At 46.5% G+C, this 20,392-nt stretch overlaps 1 long non-coding RNA gene across 2 annotated transcripts; it reads right to left on the reverse strand.

Moving 5' to 3' along the window:
• Window positions 1–585: 585 nt before the first annotated feature.
• LOC123567299 (uncharacterized) lies at window positions 586–15,320 on the reverse strand. Of its 2 annotated transcripts, none has more exons than XR_006690222.2 (3): window positions 15,062–15,320; window positions 13,987–14,127; window positions 586–2,975 (listed from the first exon to the last, which is right to left on the reverse strand). It is a non-coding gene; the product is annotated as an uncharacterized lncRNA (long non-coding RNA). The 2 variants fall into 2 exon arrangements; XR_012419535.1 differs by lacking the exon at window positions 586–2,975 and adding an exon at window positions 9,239–11,019.
• Window positions 15,321–20,392: the final 5,072 nt, after the last annotated feature.

Below are 20,392 nucleotides of genomic sequence, written 5' to 3' on the forward strand. Positions count from 1 at the left end.
GGTTCAAGCGATTCTCCTACCTCAGCCTCCTGAGTAGCTGGGATTACAGGCACCCGCCACCATGCCCAGCTAATTTTTGTATTCTTAGTAGAGATGGGGTTTCAATATGTTGGCCAGGCTGGTCTTGAACTCCTGACCTCAGGTGATCCATCCACCTTGGCCTCCCAAAGTGCTGGGATTATAGGCATGAGCCACTGTGCCTGGCCAGTCCCCCAGTACTCTTAAGACAGAGTTTGAACTCCTCACTGATAAAGATCTGCAAGATCTGGCACCTCCTGGTCCCCTGCCATCACCCACGACCCTTCCCACTTCGTACTTGTTCCCCAGCCAGACTGAACTGTTTTTAGTTACCTAATATTATTACTAGAAAGGGGTCCTGATCCAGACCCCACGAAATAATTCTCTCACAAGAAAGAATTCAGGATGAGTCCACAAAGTAAAGCAAAAGCAAGTTTATTAACAAAGTAAAGGAATAAAGACCAGGCGCAGTGGCTCACGCCTGTAATCCCAGTACTTTGGGAGGTCGAGGCAGGGGGATCACCTGAGGTTAGGAGTTCAAGACCAGCCTGGCTAAAATGGCGAAACCCCATCTGTACTAAACATACAAAAAATTAACTGGGCCTGGTGGTGCGCCCCTGTAATCCCAGTTACTCGGGAGGCTGAGGCAGCAGAATTGCCTGAACCCAGGAGGCCAAGGTTGCAATGAGCTGAGATCGCACCACTGCACTCCAGCCTGGGCGACAGAGTGAGACTCCATCTCAAAAAAAAAAAAAAAAAAAAAAAGAAAAGAAAAAAGAAAGAGAATAAAAGAATGGCTATTCCGTAGGCAGAGCAGCAGCACGGGCTGCTTGACTGAGTATATTTATGGATACTTTCTGATTATGTGCTAAACAAGGGGTGAATTTTTCATGAGTTTTCCAGGGCAGGGTTGGGGAGCTCCTGAAAGTGAGGGTGTCTCCTCTTTTTAGATCGTATAGGATAGCTTCTGGACATCGTCATGACGCTGGGGAGACTGTCTTTTCACATGTTAGTGTATGATGAGCAGTGAAGACAACCAGAGGTCACTTTTGTTGTCATCTTGGTTTGGATGGCTTTTGACCTGCTTCTTTACTACCTCTTGTTTTGTCAGCAGGGTCTTCATGACCTATGTCTTGTGATACCAATCCTGCTGGCCTCTTATCTCAACCTGTGACTAAGAATGCCTAACCTCCTGGGAATGCAGCCCAGCGGGTCTCATCCACATTTTACCCAGCCCCTATTCCAGACGGAGTCACTCTGGTTCTAACACCTCTGATAATATCCTATATTACCTCCAGACATTTGCATATGCTAATTCCTCTCCCTCTTCCCCCATTTTATGTGGCTATCTCCTCCATCCTCAGGTCCCAGCTCAAATGTTTGCTCCTCCAAGAGGCCTTCCTTGATTTCTTTTCTTTTCTTTCCTTTTCTTTTCTCTTTTTTTGAGAAGGAGTCTCACTCTGTCACCCAGGCTGGAGTTCAGTGGTGCGATCTCGGCTCACTGCAACCTCCGTCTCCTGGGTTCAAACAATTCTTCTGCCTCAGCCTCCTGAGTAGCTGAGATTACAGGCGCCCACCACCATGCCCAGATAATTTTTGTATTTTTAGTTGAGACGGGGTTTCACCATGTTTTCCAGGCTGGTTTCAAACTCCTGAGCTCAAGTGATCCACCCGCCTCGGCCTCCCAAAATGCTGGGATTACAGGCATGAGCCACCACCACCTTTCTTGATTTCTAGGCTGGATTCTGTAACCCCTTGGGGCTCCCATTGCACTTTGTGTTTTCCCTGTTGAAACACCATCAAACTGGATTATGGTTGTTTTCAGGACTGCTCTCTGCTCTTTCCTATGCTACCTCTAGCTTTTTTTTTTTTTTTTTTTGAGATGTAGTCTTGCTCTGTCACCCAGGCTGGAGGGCAGTGGCACTATCTCAGCTCATTGCAACCTCCGCCTCCCAGGTTCAAGCAATTCTCCTGCCTCAGCCTCCCAAGTAGCTGGGACTACAGGCGCACACCACCATGCCGGCTAATTTTTGTATTTTTAGGAGAGACGGGGTTTCAACATGTTGGCCAGGCTGGTCTCAAACTCTTGACCTCAGGTGACCCACCTGCCTCAGCCTCCCAAAGTGCTGGGATTACAGGCGTGAGCCAATGCACCTGGCCTCTAGCTCTTTTTCCTAATTGCTGGCCTGCTTTCCAAAAGTTGGCTTAGGCCCATGACCCGGTTCTTGGCTGTAGACTCACAAAGAACTGCTTCCCAGAGACCTCTCCACCACCTCCCTTTCGCAGTTTTACTCCAGCAGCTGGATGTGTTTGGTTTCTCAATCTGACTGGTGACTCTTCTCTGATCCTCTAAACCCTTTTTTGAGACAGAGTCTTGCTCTTTCCTCTGCAAATTCCGGGTCTAGGCATTTTTCTTCCTCTTTTTTCTTTTCTTTTTTTTTTTTGAGATGGAGTCTTGCTCTGTTGCCCAGGCTGGAGTACAGTGGTGTGGTCTGACTCACTGCAGTCTCCGCCTCCTGGGTTCAAGTGATTCTCCCGCCTCAGCCTCCCGAGTAGCTGGGATTACAGGCATGCCCCACCATACCCAGCTAATTTTGTATTTTTAGTCCAGACGGGGTTTCTCCATGTTGGTCAGGCTCGTCTCGAACTCCTAACCTCAGGTGATCCTCCCACCTCGGCCTCCCAAAGTGCTGGGATTACAGGTGTGAGCCACTACACCCCGGGGCCTTTTTTCCTTTTAGAAGAAAATAAAAAAAGAATCTAGAGGATTGGTGAAAAATAAAAAATGACAGTAGAAATCTAGGAAGGGGTTTTAATCGTTACTTAATCCAACCTTTTTTTGTTGTTGCAGAGGGGAAACTGAAACTCAAACAGGGGTATGTAACTTGCTCACGATCATGTGGCCAAGTTGTAGAATCAGGTTGCACTCTAGCCTGGGCGATAGAGGGGGACTCCATCTAAAAAAAAAAAGGAAGAAAAGAAAGAAAAAGAAATTATTAACAATGAAAGTTAAAACAAATAAAAATGTTAGAGGCCAGACTCCACAACCAGCCCACTCTCACCCTCTGTGTTGTAAATGTTTGCATGAGGCTTCAGGCAACTTTCAGACTGACAAGGAAGTTTACAGCACCCAGTTCATAGTGGGAGTATCCTAATGAATGATGAATGAGAATGCATAATCTGAATCTGATCACAAGAAAACATCAAACAAGCTCAAAAGGAGCATTATTCTTAAAAAAAAAAAAAAAAAAAAAAAGATGGTGAGTGGAGAAAGAGCATTCTTCAAAAATGTCATAAAATACAAAGAAATGCTATGAAATGTTCCAGATCATAGGACACTAAAGAGACATGACAACTGAATGCAATACTTGACGCTAAACTGGATTCTGTACCGAAGGAGAAAAAATCCCTTATGACATTATAGACTCAATTAACAAAATTGGAGCCGGGCGTGGTGGCTCACACCTGTAATCTTAGCACTTTGGGAGGCTGAGGCTGGCAGATCACCTGCGCTTAGGAGTTTGAGACCAGCCCGGCCAACATGGCGAAACTCCATCTCTACTAAAAATATAAAAATTAGCCGGGTATGGTGGCAGGCACCTGTAATCCCAGCTACTCAGGAGGCTGAGGCACAAGAATTGCTTGAACCCGGGAGATTCTGTCTGGGTGGTGAAGGTTGCATGAACTGAGATCGCGCCACTGCACTCCAGCCTGGGCAACAGAGTGAGAATCTGTCTCACAAAAAAAAAAAAAAAAAAAAAAAAATTGGGCTGGGCACAGTGGCTCACCTGTAATCCCAGCACGTTGGGAGGCTGAGGTAGGCAGATCACGAGGTCAGGAGATCGAGACCATCCTGGCTAACACAGTGAAACCCCGTCTCTACTAAAAATACAAAAAAATTTAGCCGGGCGTGGTGGTGGGCACCTGTAGTCCCAGCTACTCGGGAGGCTGAGGCAGGAGAATGGCATGAACCTGGGAGGCAGAGCTTGCAGCGAGCCAAGATCACGCCACTGCACTGCAGCCTGGGCTACGGAGTGAGACTCCATCTCAAAAAAAAAAAAAAAAAAAAATTGGAATACAAGTGGTAGATTAAATAAACTAATTATAGTAAGATACCAGCCAGGTGTGGTGGCTCACACCTGTAATCCCAGCATTTTGGGAGGCTGAGATGTGAGGATCACCTGAACCCAGGAGTTCGAGACCAACCCGGCTAACATAGCAATAGCTCATCTTTACAAAAAATAGAAAAAAAAATTAACCGGGTTTGTTGGTGCACACCTGTGGTTTCAGCTACTCAGAGGGCTGAGATAGGAGGATCACTTGAGTCCAGGAGATCCAAGCTGCGGTGAGCTGTGATTGTGCCACTGCACTCTAGCCTGAGTGACAGAGTGAGACCGTGTCTCAGAAAAAAAGAAAAAAAAAGACACTATGTTGATAACTGTACTTGGGTTGTGTACGATAATAGCCCTATTTTTAGCAAATACACACAGAAGCATATAGTGGTAAGGGGTCATGATATATATAATTTACCTTCAAATGGTTCAAAAAATTATGTACACACACATATACACGTTGCAGGGGGTGGCAAGAAATGATAAAGAACATGGAATAAAGTATTTACAATAGGTGAGTTTGAGTAAAGGGCGTATAGATATTCTTTTTTTTTTTTTTGAGACGGAGTCTCGCTCTGTCGCCCAGGCTGGAGTGCAGTGGCCGGATCTCAGCTCACTGCAAGCTCTACCTCCCGGGTTTACGCCATTCTCCTGCCTCAGCCTCCCAAGTAGCTGGGACTACAGGCGCCCGCCACCTCGCCCGGCTAGTTTTTGTATTTTTTGGTAGAGACGGGGTTTCACCGTGTTAGCCAGGATGGTCTCGATCTCCTGACCTCGTGATCCGCCCGTCTTGGCCTCCCAAAGTGCTGGGATTACAGGCTTGAGCCACCACGCCCGGCCTAGATATTCTTTATCCTATTTTTATTTGTACAACTTTTCCATAAGTTTGAAATTATTGGCTGGGCATAGCGGCTCATGCCTGTAATCCCAGCACTTTGGGAGGCCAAGGCAGGAGGATCACTTGAGGTCACAAGTTCGAGACCAGCCTGGTCAACATGGTGAAACTTTGTCTCTACTAAAAATACAAAAATTAGCCAGACGTCGTGGCGCATGCCTGTAATCCCGGCTACTCAGGAGACTAAGGCACAAGCATTGCTTGAACCCAGGAGGCGGAAGCAGTGAGCCAAGATCATGCCACTGCACTCTAGCCTGGGCAACAGAGGGAGACTCCATCTCCAAAAGACAAACAAACAAACAAAAAAACCCAGAAATTATTAACAAATGAAAATTTTAAAAAAATAAATAAAAATGTTAGAGGCTAGACTCTCCACAGCCAGCCCACTCTCACCCTCTGTATTGTAAACACTTGCATGAGGCTTCAGGCAACTTTCAGACTGACAAGGAAGTTTACAGCACCCAGCCCGTAATGGGAGTGTCCTAATGAGTGATGAACGCTTATGGTGTGCAACAGCTCTTTCTTCTTCTTCTTTTAAATGACCTGGTCAGCAGGAAGTAGCAAGAGCTTCTTAATAGAACATTGAGGGAGCCAAGTGGGAGAGGCTCAACCAGCTTTTGAACCGGAATAGTCTCCAAGAAGTCACAACCTTTTTTGTTCTGCCCTCTTTACCTGCAGGTGGATTCATCAGGGTGCTTTGGGTTGAATGTAACTAGACTGGGTCAAGACGGCCTTAAGTGACTAGAGCACTTAGTATCACCTCAGGTAACAATACACCAATAGGTGGGCTGTTTCAGGGTTGGCTGTTTCAGCGTCTCAGTTCTGGGGTATTGGATTAGCTTGTTACTGGACAGGGGTCCCAATCCAGACCCCAAGAGAGGGTTCTTCGATCTCGTGCAAGAACAAATTCAGGGCGAGTCCGCATAGTAAAGTGAAAGCAAGTTTATTAGGAAAATAAGGGAATAAAGAAAGGCTACTCCATGGACAGAGCAGTCCTGAGAATGACTGGTTGCCCATTTTTATGGTTATTTCTTGATCATATGCTAAACAAGGGGTGGATTATTCATGCCTCTCCTTTTAGACCATATAGGGTAACTTCCTGATGTTGCCATGGCATTTGTAAACTGTCAGGGCGCTGGTGGGTGTGTAGCAGTGAGGATGACCAGAGGTCGCTCTCATCGCCATCTTGGTTTTGGTGGGTTTTAGACGGCTTCTTTACTGCAACCTGTTTTATCAGAAAGATCTTTATGACGTGTATCTTGTGCTGACCTCTTGTCTCATTCTGTGACTTAGAATGCCTAATTGCCTAAGAACATAGCCCAGTAGGTCTCAGCCTTATTTCATGCAGCCCCTACTCAGGATGGAGTTGCTCTGGTTCAAATGCCTCTAAGCTTCTGAAGGATTCCTCATGGTCTCAAAATGGCTGCTGCAACTTCAAATGTCACATTCTAGCACAGCAATGTCCAAAGGCTGGAAGAATATGTTTATGAGAGAAAAGAAGTTGGGAGGTGGGAAAGTCTCTCTCTTTTAACAGAAAGGAACATCCTTCCCAGAAACCCTCAGCAGACCTCCACCAAAGCCTCAACTGCCAGGACTGCTTCCAATGCTTACTCCAAGACTGTCCACAGGATTTCCATGGCTGGCTCAGACCAATCGGAATTAATTTCCTGCTCCTGACGTGTTGCGTTTCATTCCAACAAAATTAGGTTCGTTGGCAGGGGAGAAGGGGGGTGAAGTAATCAACAGAATCTCTTTTAGGACTTTATAGGTTGGTACAAAAGTAGTTGTGGTTTTTACCGTTTCTTTTTAAAAAAATGGCAAAAACCACAATTACTTTTGTCCTAACCTACTATTTATTTATTTATTTATTTTCTGATACAGGGTCTCATTCCATCACCCAAGCTAGAGTATAGTGGCATGATCATAGCTCAGTGCTGCCTCGACCTCCCAGGCTCAATTGATCCTCCCACCTTAGCCTGCTGAGTAGCTGGGACTACAGGCACGTGCCACCACGCCTGGCTAACAGTGGTATTTTCTGTAGAGATGGGGTTTCGATACGTTGCTCAGACTGGTCACAAATTCCTGGGTTCAAGTGATCCTCCATCCTTGGCCTCCCAAAGTTCTGAGATTACAGGCATGAGCCACCACACCCTGCCATATGGCTTTGATGATTTCCTGAGTGGGCACCATGGATCTGTTTTTGTGATCTGGACCAAAAACCAACTTGGACTTCCCAGAGTGCTGAGATGCCCAGAGCACCGAAACATGAGAGGAAGATTTATGGCCTAGACTAGACTATACTGGACACCAATTTCTTTGGGAAACTTCCCCTCCCTCGCTTCCACTCCCTGCAGTTCAGGTGAGCCTGTTTCTACCCCTTGGTTCCACCAATAAGCATGTGACCAGGCCTGGACAATCAAAGCATTGCCTTCTTTGAGTGACAATGATTGGTTCAGAGACGTGCCATGACTTGTGTTCGTCCAATCAGAGTGAATGCTGCAACTTCAGCAGCATTTCCAGGAAGTGACCTCCTTTCCCACCACACTCATACCTGGCAGGATGCAGGCCTGGAGCTAGTGGTTGCCAGCTTGCTATCAAGTAGAGACTAAGACTGGAGCCAACTCACTGAAGAGCAAAGCCAAGAGATGGCGAGAGACTATGTCTGGTAACCTCATTTGAGTTCCTGAATCCAGCCAGGTCTGAAGCCAGTACTTTTCAGTTACTTACTCCAGTACTTTTCAGTTACTTAAGCCAATAAATTGCTTTTTGCATATAAATCAGTTTCAAATGGGGCTTCTGTCATTTACAAATAAAAGAATGCTAGGCTGGGCACAGTGGCTCATGCCTATAATCCCAGCACTTTGAGAGAACAAGGTGGGAGGACTGTTTGAGCTCAGGAGTTTGAGACCAGCAACATAGCGGGACCCCCATCTCTATCTAAAAAAGAAAAAAAAAAAGTATACATACAAATAAAAGAATCCCAAGTTTCTCAGTGTTTTGAGAAATATGTTTGAAATACAAATTGAAAACATGTTTGAAAGACAAATTCCCAGGTGACTGAGACACCTGTCCTGGGACCTGAACCTCCACCTTTGGAACAAGCTCCTCCAGGACCCCTAACAAGTAGGTAGTCCTGCCTTTATAGTCTGAGACCCTCTGACGCAGACTTTGGGGAAGGATGGTCTCTTAATTCTGCATGGGAGACAAAAGAGACCCAGTCCTTTCCATCACAAAGCCCCAACTACCTTCTTGGCAAAGAGTAGGGAAATGCCTTTCATTCTTTCCCAGTGACCCTGGAATTGAGTAAATGAAAGACAGTTGGTTTCCCAATCAGGTTATTCCACCACGTTGAACTTTTGGTAACTGTCCTTGCCCCATCGTGTTGCTAAAGCATTCAGGTTGAACAGTGTTCAGGAAGAACACTCAAGCAAAAACTGGTTTGCAGCCAAATCCAGAGACTGCAAACCCCAGTGGTTTCAGGGGCCAGACAGGGAGAGTAAACATGTGAAACAATAGGGAGTAGTCCTGTCTGCGAGGGACAGAAGAGTTCTCATGCCCCAGCCTAATAAATGAAAAAATTATTTACACTGCAGTGGAACCAAAGATGCACCTAAAGCCATTGGGATGTGGTTTCTCTTTTTCATCTCACTGCTCTGTGTCTGATGTGGCTTCATTCTCAGAGGATTGTGGGCTCACAAGCCAACATCCTGACAGTTTAGAAACCACAGCAGAAATGTTTCTCTTTCTCAATTGTTTCAACATCAATCCTGGATGAAACTGTTATTGGCCTTGTTTGAGTTCAGGTGGTCATCCCTGAACCATCACTGTACCTGAAAGAGGTATGGCGGTGTCGTTGGCCAGACCTGAGTCTGACGCATCCTGGAGTGGAGTTCAGGCCCACTTTAACCACATAGACTGAGAATGGGGAATGGGAAAGTAGGTTTCATGCCTTTGTTTGGGCTCCCTCAGAAGCAGACTCTGAGTTGAGGATTTGAGGTGCAAGTGGATTATTTGGAAGATGATTCCAGAAAGCACCATTAGGTGATTGAGGGAATGAAACAGAGAAAAGAAGCCTGCTGAAACAGGAAGTATTATCAAGCAAGTTACCACTGTGGACAACTGGAGCACAATCCCATCAGTGAACTCTGCCAGCCAGTGTAGAGCATCGTTTTAGTCTATTTTGTGCTGCTATAACAGAATACCACAGACTGGGCAATTTAAAACAATAGAATTTTATTTGGCTCATGGTTATGGAGGCGGGGGAGTCCAAGGGCATAGTGCTGGCATCTGGCAAGGGCCTTCGTGCTGTATCATTCATGATGGAAGGTGAAAAGGTAAGAGAAGGCAAGGGTGAGCAAGAGATTGAACTCGCAGCCTCAAGACCTTTCACAATCGGCATTAATCTGTTCTCATGAGGGCTCCATTAGGCTCCACTCTCCAGCACATTTGAATTGGGGATTAAGTTTCCAATACATGCTTTTGGGGGCACACATTCAAACCATAGCAAACATAGACTTCAGTGTTATCCCATCTTAAGGCTGAGGTAGCTGGGGTATTTATCTACCAACTCTGTCAGTCATTGTCTGACAGTTGCTACCAGGAGTGTTTTTGCCCCGAACTTCCAGCATGGAAGAGCAAAGTGGTCCCTGCTGGTCTGAGAAAGTCCTCAGACAAAGAGATGAAGCTTGGACCAGGGTGCATTGAAGGTTAGGACAATGGCCAGGGCACCAATAGCCTTTGCTTCATTGTCTGAAGGAAAATTGGGGTGCTAGGATCAGAAGAAGGCACTGATGTTGTACAGGTCAAATCAACATACGTTCATCCAAGGAGTGAACTGGTTGGCCCACTCACTGTCTGACTCCATTAACCAAGCAGTGGCAGGGAAGGGTATACTCTGTTGCTTTAAGGAACTGGCATGGAAGCTGCACTTGTCACTTTTGTTCACATCTCATAGGCCAGGATGTGATCAAATGGCCATATCTATATGTGGGGAAATGTAGCTTTTGACTGTCCAGCCAAATCTCAGGGATTATGGCTGGGTGTGGTGGCTCACTCCTGTAATCCCAGCACTTTGAGAGGCTGAGGTGGGAGGATTGCTTGAGCCTAGGGGTTTGAGACCACCCTGGGCAGCAAAATGAGACTCTTGCCTTTACAAAAAAACAATGTTTAAACTACCTGGGCATGTTGGCACATGCCTGTAGTGCTGGCTACTTGGGAGGCTGAGGCAAGGGAATTGCTTGGGCTCAAGAGTTCGAGGCTGCAATGAACTATAATCATGCCCCTGCACTCTGGCCTGGGTGACAGAGTGAGACCCTGTCTCAAAAAAAAAAAAAAAAAAAAAAAAAAATTACAGGGATTCTGCTACTTAAAGAAGGGGAAGGAAGGGCCAAATGTTTTTTCCTGCCAGACTTTGTGTTTATATTTCAGAAGGAATGCCTTCCCAGTGGACTTCAACCTACATCTCATTATCCTGAACCGTGTCTCACTGCCTCCACTGGAGAACCAAGTATTTAGCTTCCTGGTCTCTCTAATAGAAGAAGGCAAGGGGAAGGGGATTGGGAGTGGGCAGTTTGGGCAGGATGATCAATGATCCTAGTTTGCCTGGGACTAAGGATATTCTGGAGACATGGGATTTGCAGTGGTAAAACCAACCTCCAGGATCTGCAGCCATACCCCATGTGGCTTGAGACCTCAACTCCAGTTGGAGAGATGTTATCCTCTCTGTCACCTCCTCCTCCTAACAACCTTCTCTTTCTCTTCACCACTTCCTCTTCAACTGAAAGGTGGCCAGGTCCTCTGCTATGCCCTACATCCACTTACACTCTGTCCTCATGGTTGGACCTCCTTGGCCCTCAACTCTGCCCTGACTTCTGGAAACTTCAGTGGTGCCAGAGCCTCTGTCCAGCTCTCAGCATCTCCCTCACCTCTGCCATCTTGTTTCCAGTCATCTTGGGTCCTTGGAGTCCAGAGTTTGCAGAAGTGGAAATGGAGAAGCTGGAGAGAGAAGGTACTTGCTGATCTCACTGAAACAGTCAGGACTCAAGCTCTCAGCCCAAGGCTCTTCGCTCTGCACTCCTCAAAATCTTTGGTGCCTGTTGTTCAACTAGCTTGACATTTCTCCACCTCCGAGGTAATGACCTCCCTCCAAGATGCCTGCAGTCAGAGGGCAGGAAGCGTGGCACATAATGGGGCCTCAAGAAACACTGCAAAATACCACTAGGACCCCCTTCTGGCTCTCAAATGATCTCGGGGACAACTCGGCCTATCCAAACAGAAAGAATTCAGGATTATTTCCCTCCCAAAACCTGTTCCCTTACCACCTCCTGAGCGGTAGGGGTGGTTTGGACCCCAATAATGACATTTTTATATAACTTGGAGTTTATTATTTTTTCTTTCTTTCTTTCTTTCTTTTTTTTTAAAGACAGAGTCTTGCTTTGTCACCCAGGCTGGAGTGCAGTGGCACGATCTCGGCTCAATGAAACCTCCACCTCCCAGGTTCAAGCAATTTTTGTGCCTCAGCTTCCTGAGTAGCTGGGACTACAGGCATGTGCCACTGGGCTGGGCTAATTTTTGTATTTTTAGTAGAGACAGGATTTCGCCATATAATTTGGAGTTTCACAACACCAGCACTATTTACATTTTGGGTCAAATAATTCTTGAATGGGGATGGGGGTGCGGGCTGTCCTGTTCACTATAGGAGGTTTAGGGGCAGGCCTGACCTCCACTCACTAGATGCCCAGAGAACCCTCCTCCCCAATGATGTCAGTGCCTCCAGACATTGCTAAATGTCCACTGGGAGACAAAAATCACTCCTGAACCACTGATCTAGACAGTCAGTATTTTCTTAATATAAAAAGTGGGGCCAGGCGCAGTGGCTCACAAAGTGCTGTAATCCCGTCTCTACTAAAAATACAAAAAAAATTTAGCCGGGTGTGGTGGCAGACTCCTCGCGTGAACCCAGAAGGCAGAGGTTGCAGTGAGCCAAGATCACGCCACTGTACTCCAGCCTGGGTGACAGAGCGAGACTCTGTCTCAAAAAAAAAAAAAAAAAAAAAAAAAGGGAGGGGAGCAACAAGCAACTTCAGAAAACGATGTCCCTTTCATTGAGTGATTGAGTGCCACCTTCTGTGGAAAAACCTCAAGCTCACTATTCAAGTGCAGCTTGGAACGAAGGCCCTGGCAAACCCTGCCATTCAGCTGGCTTCTCTCAGTGGGTCACACTCAGAGATTTCTGGCGCCACTGCCACTCTCCCCACCCCCTCTCATGCAGAACAATGGGACTCTCTCTGCCTCTGACCTTCTTCACACCCAGCACTTTACTCCATTTTCCTGGACCTTTATGTTGTGGGCAACTTTGTTTGTGCTAAGTCAACAGAAAATGCTTCTTGGTCCCTACCCTCCCTGAGAGCACATGGTGCATTAATAAGTTTAACCCAGAGTTTCCCAGCCTTGGTGCTACTGACATTTTGGGCTGGCTCATTCTTTGCTTGGGGGGCTGTCCTGTGTGTTGTCTGATGTGTAGCAACATCCCTGGCCTCCACTCACAGATGCCAGGGGCAACACCACACCTGGTTGTAACCAAAACTTTTTCCAGACATTGTCAAATATTCTCTGGGGAAAAAAAATCACCCTCAGTCGAGAACCATTGTCAACTCCTAGTAGGAACCACTGAGGTTAGTAATACTATTATTTTATTTATTTATTTATTTATTGAGAGAGAGTCTTGCTCTGGTATCCAGGCTGCACTGCAGTGGCACTATCTTGGCTCACTGCAAGTTCTACCTGTCAGGTTCAAGCGATTCTCCTGCCTCATCCTCCCAAGTAGCTGGAGTTACAGACAGCTGCCACCACGCCCGGCTAATTTTTTGTATTTTTAGTACAGACAAGGTATCACCATGTTTCTCCGGCTGGTCTCAAAATTCTGACCTCAAGTGATCTACCTGCCTCGGCCTCCCAAAGTGTTAGGATTACAGGTGTGAGCCACTGTGTCCAACCATATTATTATTACTTTAGAGATGAGGAAATCAGGATTCTAGAAGTGTGATGACTTGTTCAGGTGTATGGGGCAAAGTGAGGAACTGGAATTTCTCCCATGCCAGTGATTTTCTTTTCTTTTCTTTTCTTTTTTTTTGAGACGGAGTTTTGCTCTTGTTGCCTAGGCTGGAGTGCAGTGGCATGATCTCGGCTCACTGCAACCTCAGCCTCCCGGGTTCAAGCAATTCTCCTGCCTCAGCCTCCCGAGTAGCTGGAATTACAGGTGCCTGGCACCACACCCAGCTAATTTTTTGTATTTTTAGTAGAGACAGGGTTTCACAATGTTGACCAGGCATGTCTGGCACTCCTGACCTCAGGTGATCCACCCGCCTTGGCCTCTCAAAGTGCTGGGATTACAGGCATGAGTCACCGCGCCTGGCCTAACCCGGTGATTTTCAAATTCACTGGCAGATAAACGTCACTGGGGCCTTTGCTAACAGAGGCCTGGCCCCATGCCAGACCCACCGCATCAGAACCTTTAGGAAAGGGACCAGGGGTTCTGTATTCCCTACAAGATCCCTTTCCTGACAACCTGCAAGCATCAATATTTCACAGCCAATATCCTCTGTTTTTACAGCTTTTCTCACATGAACCCCCACTGTTTATTTTTTACTTTTTGTTGTTGTTATAAATGAGACAGGGTCTCATTATGTTGCCCAGGTTGGTCTCCAACTCCTGAGCTCAAGTGATCCTCTCACCTTAGCCTCCCAAAGTACTGGGATTATAGGTGTGAGCCACTGTGTCTGGTCTTTTAACTATTTTTAGAGTTAGGGTGCACTGGCTATTCGTAGGAGTGATCATGGCACACCACAGCCTTGAACTCCTGGCCTTAGCCTCAGAAGCTGGGACTACAGACATGCTCAGGATGTTCAGCTTGCCATTCCCACTTCAGAGAAGAAACTGAAGCACAAAGAGATTGTGACTTACCTGAAGCCATATAGAAAGTGAGAATAGGCCGGGTGCAGTGGCTCAAGCCTGTAATCCCAGCAGTTTGGGAGGTTGAGGTGGGAGGATCACTTGAGCCCAGGAGTCGGAGCCCAGCCCGGGCAACACGGCAAAACTCCGTCTCTACAAAAAATACAAAAATTAGTCAGGAATGGTGGCACTCACCTGCAGTCCCAGCTATGTGGGAGGCTGAGGTGGGAGGATTGCTTGAGCATGGGAGGTCAAGGCTGCAGTAAGCCATTATTGTACCAGTGCATTCGAACCTAGGTGACAGAGCGAGACCATCTCAAAAAAAAAAAAGAAAAAAAAAAAGAGGCCAGGCAAGGTGGCTTAGGCCTGTAATCCCAGCACTTTAGGAGGCTGAGGCAGGCGGATTGCCTGAGGTCAGGAGTTTGAGACCAGCCTGGCCAACATAGTGAAACCCCGTCGCTACTAAAAATACAAAAATTAGCCAGGAGCGGTGGCGCATGCCTGTAACCCCAGCTACTCAGGAGGCTGAGGCAGGAGAATCGCTTGAACCCGGGAGGCGGAGGTTACAGTGAGCCGAGATTGGACCACTGCCCTCCAGCCTGGGTGACAGGGTGAGACTGTGTCTCCAAAACAAAAAAGTGAGAAGAAAAATAAATAAAATTTAAAATAACAAAAAATAAGAAACAGAAACACACACACACACACACACACACACACACACACAAAACCAAACAAAAGAAAACTAGAAAGGGAAAAAATGAAACAAACAAAAATAAACCAGAAAAAGAAAATGAGAAGAATGTAGAATGTCATCTTGTGCCTAGGCCATCCCTCCAGGAAGATGTCTTGGAGCTGGGATTCTCGTAGATAAACAAGATGTACACATTTTCCTGTGTGCTTGCAGCTACACACACACACTCGTGCATGCATTTGGACACACAAACACTGGGGCCGGAGAGAGGCCCAGCCTCCCCTTAGTCACATTGTTGTCCAATGTCCCCCACCCCCAACTGGGGTTCTGTAAGTAAAAAAGAAGGAACAGGATGAGTATTCAACAGGCAACCTTTAGATTTTCCATGGACCTCACCTCATTTGATAGACAGAAAAGTTTATACAGCAAGTTCATTGGCAGGACTAGACTTTCTGGGCCAGCAGACTCCACACCACCTGTTACAACTGGAGATTGAGTGCCTGCCGGAAGCTGTTTCCTGGGGAACTGCAGCCATCTGCTGACTGCCCAGGAGCTCTTTATCCCTCACCAACCCACCTTCCTGGGATCTACCCAGGACCTGCCTGCTCGAGTAACAGGATGCGACCCTATGTCCCCTGGGCACTTACTGCCCATTGAAAGTCCTTGTGAGTCATTCTCCAAGTTTCCAAGGAAAAAAAAAACTCCTAGATAGGGGCCTATCCCAGAAATAAATAAAACGTTGGCCCAGGGCCCAGACTTTCAGAGAAATCAGCTGGCCCGCTTGTGGGTGGGAGGTGGCGAGGGGGGTCACCTTGAACCGAGGTCTCTCTGGACAGAACTGTTTTCTTATTCAATCATTCATTCATCATCTATTTATAGACATGACATTTATTCATGCATTCAGCTAATATTTATTAGAGGGGCAAAATACCTCTCACTTCTAACCCACACATTTTTGAGTTGTTCATATTCGTTATTACACAAGTATGTGCTGCTTTCATTTTTTTTTTAAGCTTTGCTTTTAATTAATTAACTAATTTATTTATTTAGCAATCCCAGGATGGAGACAGATTTGATTATTTTAAAATAACAGGCCAGGCGTGGTGGCGCACACTTGTAATCCCAGCTACTCAGGAGGCTGAGGCAGGAGAATCGCTTGAACCCAGGAGGTGGAGGTTGCAGTGAGCCGAGATCATGCCACTGCACTCCAGCTTCAGCCATAGCCTGTCTCAAAAATTCAAAAGAGAGAGAGAGAGATGCTGCTTTCTGATCCAGAGGACATACGTGCCCCACTGGCAAGACAGAAGATCCTCAATTTGGACAGCTACCTGGAGAAGTTGACCTCTAAGCTGAAAACTCAGGGATGAATGTTGCCAGGTGATAGGGAGGAAACGCCCAGAAATGGTGCTCTGGGCAAAGGGAACAGTATGTACAAAGATCAGGAGGTCACGTCTTGTTTCTGAAAATGCAAGTGTTTGAGATGATACTGTAGGAAGTGGAAGAGGAAGTGATGAGGCCAGAGAAAAAGACAGAAAGGCAGGGAGCCCACTTAAAGGAATTGCTAATTAACCACCCCCATTCCACCCTTCCCACCAACCTCCCCACCCTCACCCCACTCCTCGGGCCATGACTCAGTCATGGGGTTTTCACACTGTCTCACTTCAAGCTGGGCACAGTTTCTGTATGTCAGCCAACGTGTCATTCATCCGCAGATCATGTCATCCCCCTAATCCACACCATGGTTCCAGAATGTCAGCTGATTCTCATTAATTGGACCACAAATCTTCCAGAGTTTTTTTTTTTTTTTTTTTTTTTTCTTTTTTGAGACGAGGTCTTGCTCTTGTCCGTCAGGCTGGAGTGCAATGGCGTGATCTCTGCTCACTGCCTCCACCTCCCGGCTTCAAGCAATTCTCCTGCCTCAGTCTCCTGAGTAGCTGGGATTACAGGTGCCTGCCACCCACATCTGGCTAATTTTTGTAGTTTTAGTGGAGATGGGGTTTTGCTGTGTTGGCCAGGCTGGTCTCGAATTCCTGAACTTTTGATCTGCCCGGCTTGGCCTCCCAAAGTGCTGAGACTACAGATGTGAGCCACCACTCCTGGCCACTTCCAGAGTTATATATGGCAAAAAAATCTTACACTGAAAATCAAGGGAGCATTAGTAAATATTATACCGCTGGATGCATTGCCCACAGATAGGCAGGCAAGTTTTGTTCAATTGGAGGCACTTTATGACTAGGTCTCAAGTCGCCATTTAGCTGAGAGTGTCCTATCTCTAGCAGCCGGGTCTCATTTCATGCTCAGAGGAAACTTATGAGGAAAATGCTTTTGCTATCCCTACTTCACAGAAGAGAACTGAAGCCTAGAATGTAAGACACTTGCCTCAAATCTCATATACCCGATCACTTTTTTTTCTTTTTTTTTTAGACAGGGTCTCAAGCAGCCACCCCAACTGGAGTGCAGAGGCTGGAACACAGTTCACTGCAGCCTTGACCTCCCCGGGATCAGGTGATCCTCCCACCTCAGCCTCCCAATTAGCTAGGACTACACGTATGCACCAACACACCCAGCTAATTTCTGTTTTTTTTTTTCCCGAGATGGAGTCTTGCTAAGTTGCCCAGGCTGCAGTGCAGGGGTGCAATCTCAGCTCACTGCAATATCCGCCTGCTGAGTTCAAGTGATTCTCTTGCCTCAGCCTCCCAAGTAGCTAGGATTACAGGCATGTGCCACCACACCCGACTAATTTTTGTATTTTTAGGTATTTTTAGGAGAGACGAGTTTTCACCATGTTGGCCAGGCTGTTCTCAAACTCCTAACCTCAGGTGATCCACATGCTTCGGCCTCCCAGAGTGCTGGGATTACAGGTATGAGCCACTGCACCCAGCTGCCTAGCTAGTTTTTAAAAATTATTTGTAGAGATGAGGTCTTACTATGTTGTCTAAGTTGGTCTCTAACTCCTGGGCTCAAGAGATCCTCTCAGCTCAGCCTCCCAAAATGCTAGAGTACAGGCGTGAGCCACTGGGCCCAGTCATGATCTTTGTTTAATCTTTACAATAGAACATCCCCATTTATGATAGGGGAAAACTGAGGCCAGAGAGTTGCAGCAACTTGCCAGAGACACAGTAAAAGTAAGGGAGTGCTCCTACACTGCTGATAGGAATGCAAAGTGGGGCAGTCACTTTGGAAAACAGTGTAGCAGTTCCTCAAAAGGCTAAACAAGCCAGGTGCAGTGACCCAAGAGCCTGTAATTCCAGCACTTTGGGAAGCTGAGACGGGAGGATCACTTGAACTTAGGAATTTGAGACCAGCCTGGGCAACCTTGATACTGAGACCCCCTCTCTGCTGAAAAAAGAAAAGAAGTGTAAACACAGGGTTACCATATCATCCAGCAATTTTCCCCCAGGTATGTACCCAAGAATGGAAAACATACATCCTCACAAAATTTGTACATGAAACTTCACTGCAGTATTATTCATTATAGCTCAAAGTGAAACCAATCCAAATGTCCAACAACTGATAGATGGATATATATATATTTTAGACAGAGTCTCCCTCTGTCACTCAGGCTGGAGTACAGTGGTGCAATCTCAGCTCACTGCAGCCTCCACCTCCTGGGTTCAATCAATTCTCCTGTCTCAGCCTCCCGACTAGCTGGGATTACAGGTGTCCGCCATCAAGCCCAGCTAATTTTTCTATTTTTAGTAGAGATGTGTTTTCACCACGTTGACCAGACCGGTCTTGAACTCCTGACCTCTGGTGATCCACCTGCCTCAGCTTCCCAAAGTGCTGGGATTACAGGTGTGAGCCACCACGCCTGGCCTATAAATGAATAAATAAATGTATGTATCCATACAATGGAGTCTTATTGAGCAATAAAAAGTAGAGGCTGACACTTACTACAATACAGATTAACTGGAAAAACATGTTAAACAACAAAACTGGCCGGGTGCAGTGGCTCACGCCTGTAATCCTAGCACTTTGGGAGGCAGAGGCAGGCGGATTGCCTGAGCTCAAGAGTTTGAGACCAGCCTGGGCAAGAGGGTGAAACCCCATCTCTACTAAAATACAAAAAATTAGCTGGGCGTGGCAGCACGCGCCTGTAGTGCCAGCTAGTTGGGAGGCTGACGCAGGAGAATTGCTTGAACCTGGGAGGCGGAGGTTGCAGTGAGCCGAGATCATGCCACTGCCCTCCAGCCTGGGTGACGGAGCGAGACTCCATCTCCATAAAACAAACAAACAAAACACAAAAAACAAATGAACAGCATAAAGGAGCATATGTTACATGATTTCATTTGTGTGAAATGTCCAGTATAGGTAAATCTGTAGAGGCAGAAAGTAGATTAGTGGTTGCCAGGGCAGGGGGATTTGGGAGAAAATGAGGACTGACTGCTAATGGGGTTTCTTTTGGGAGTGGTGAAAATGCTCTAAAATTGATAGGGGACTTGGTTACCCAACTCCAAATGTATGAAAATGTATGAAAACCCATGGAATCATACACTTTAAACAGGTAAATTATATGGTATCTGAATTATATCTCAGTAAAGCTGTTACAGGAAAAAGTTTTAAAAAGTGATAATAATAGGGGCTGGGCGCAGTGGCTCATGCCTGTAATCCCAGCACTTTTGGAGGCCAAGGCGGGCAGATCACCTGAGGTCAGGAGTTCGAGATCAGCCTGACCAACATGGCAAAACCCCATCTCTACTAAAAATGCAAAATTAGCTGGGCGTGGTGGCACACACCTGTAATCTCTGCTACTTGGGAGGCTGAGGCAGGAGAATTGCTTGAACCCAGGAGGCAGAGGTTACAGTGAGCCAAGAAAGCGCCACTGCACTCCAGCCTGGGCAACAGGAGGAAAACTTTGTCTCAAAATAATAGTAACGATAATAGGCCCAGCACAATGGCTCACGCCTGTAATCCCAGCACTTTGGAAGGCCAAGGCAAGTGGATGACTTGAGGTCAGGAGTTCGAGACCAGCCTGGCCAGCATGGCAAAACCCAGTCTCTACTAAAAGTTCAAAAATTAGCCCGGTGTGGTGGTGCATGCCTGTAGTCCCAGCTACTTGGGAGGCTGAGGCAGAAGAATTGCTTGAACCCGGGAGGTGGAGGCCACAGTGAGCCGAGATCACGCCACTGCACTCCGCCCTGGGTGACAGCACAAGACTCCATAATAATAACAACAACAACAATAATAATAATAATAATAATAATAATGGGGTAGGCTGTGATCATGACCTAAACCACGTCTGTGTTTGAACATCTGCACTTATGTGCTCAACTAGCCTGAGCCAAAAAGAGCAAGGAGGGGAGCAGAATATATTAGCTCATACAATTCAAAAGTCCAGGAGTATTTCAGGCATGGCTGGATCCAGGAACTTAAGTAATGTCAGTGAGACTTTGTCTTGCTCTATTTCTCCAGTTCAGATTTGCCCTGTGCTGCCTTCCTTTTTAAGTAGGTGACAAAGATGGCCTTGCAGCTCTAGACTGCTGAGCTCTTATTATCCTGAGGGAGGATCTTTTTCCTTATAGTGTTTAGTAAAGATCTGATGGAAGGTTCACATTGACCTGACTGGGGTCATCTTTGAATTAATCACCATAGCCAGAATAATTTTCTGCTCTGGTGGGCTAAGACTGGGTGACACAACCCATTCTAGAGCCAGGCTTGTGGTCAGCTTCACCCAAACCATATAGATTATAGGGGTGGGGTGGTTCCCCAAGGAAAAATTAGGATTCT

This window comes from Macaca fascicularis, chromosome 10 (genome assembly GCF_037993035.2).
Source record: "Macaca fascicularis isolate 582-1 chromosome 10, T2T-MFA8v1.1".
Taxonomy (NCBI): domain Eukaryota; kingdom Metazoa; phylum Chordata; class Mammalia; order Primates; family Cercopithecidae; genus Macaca; species Macaca fascicularis.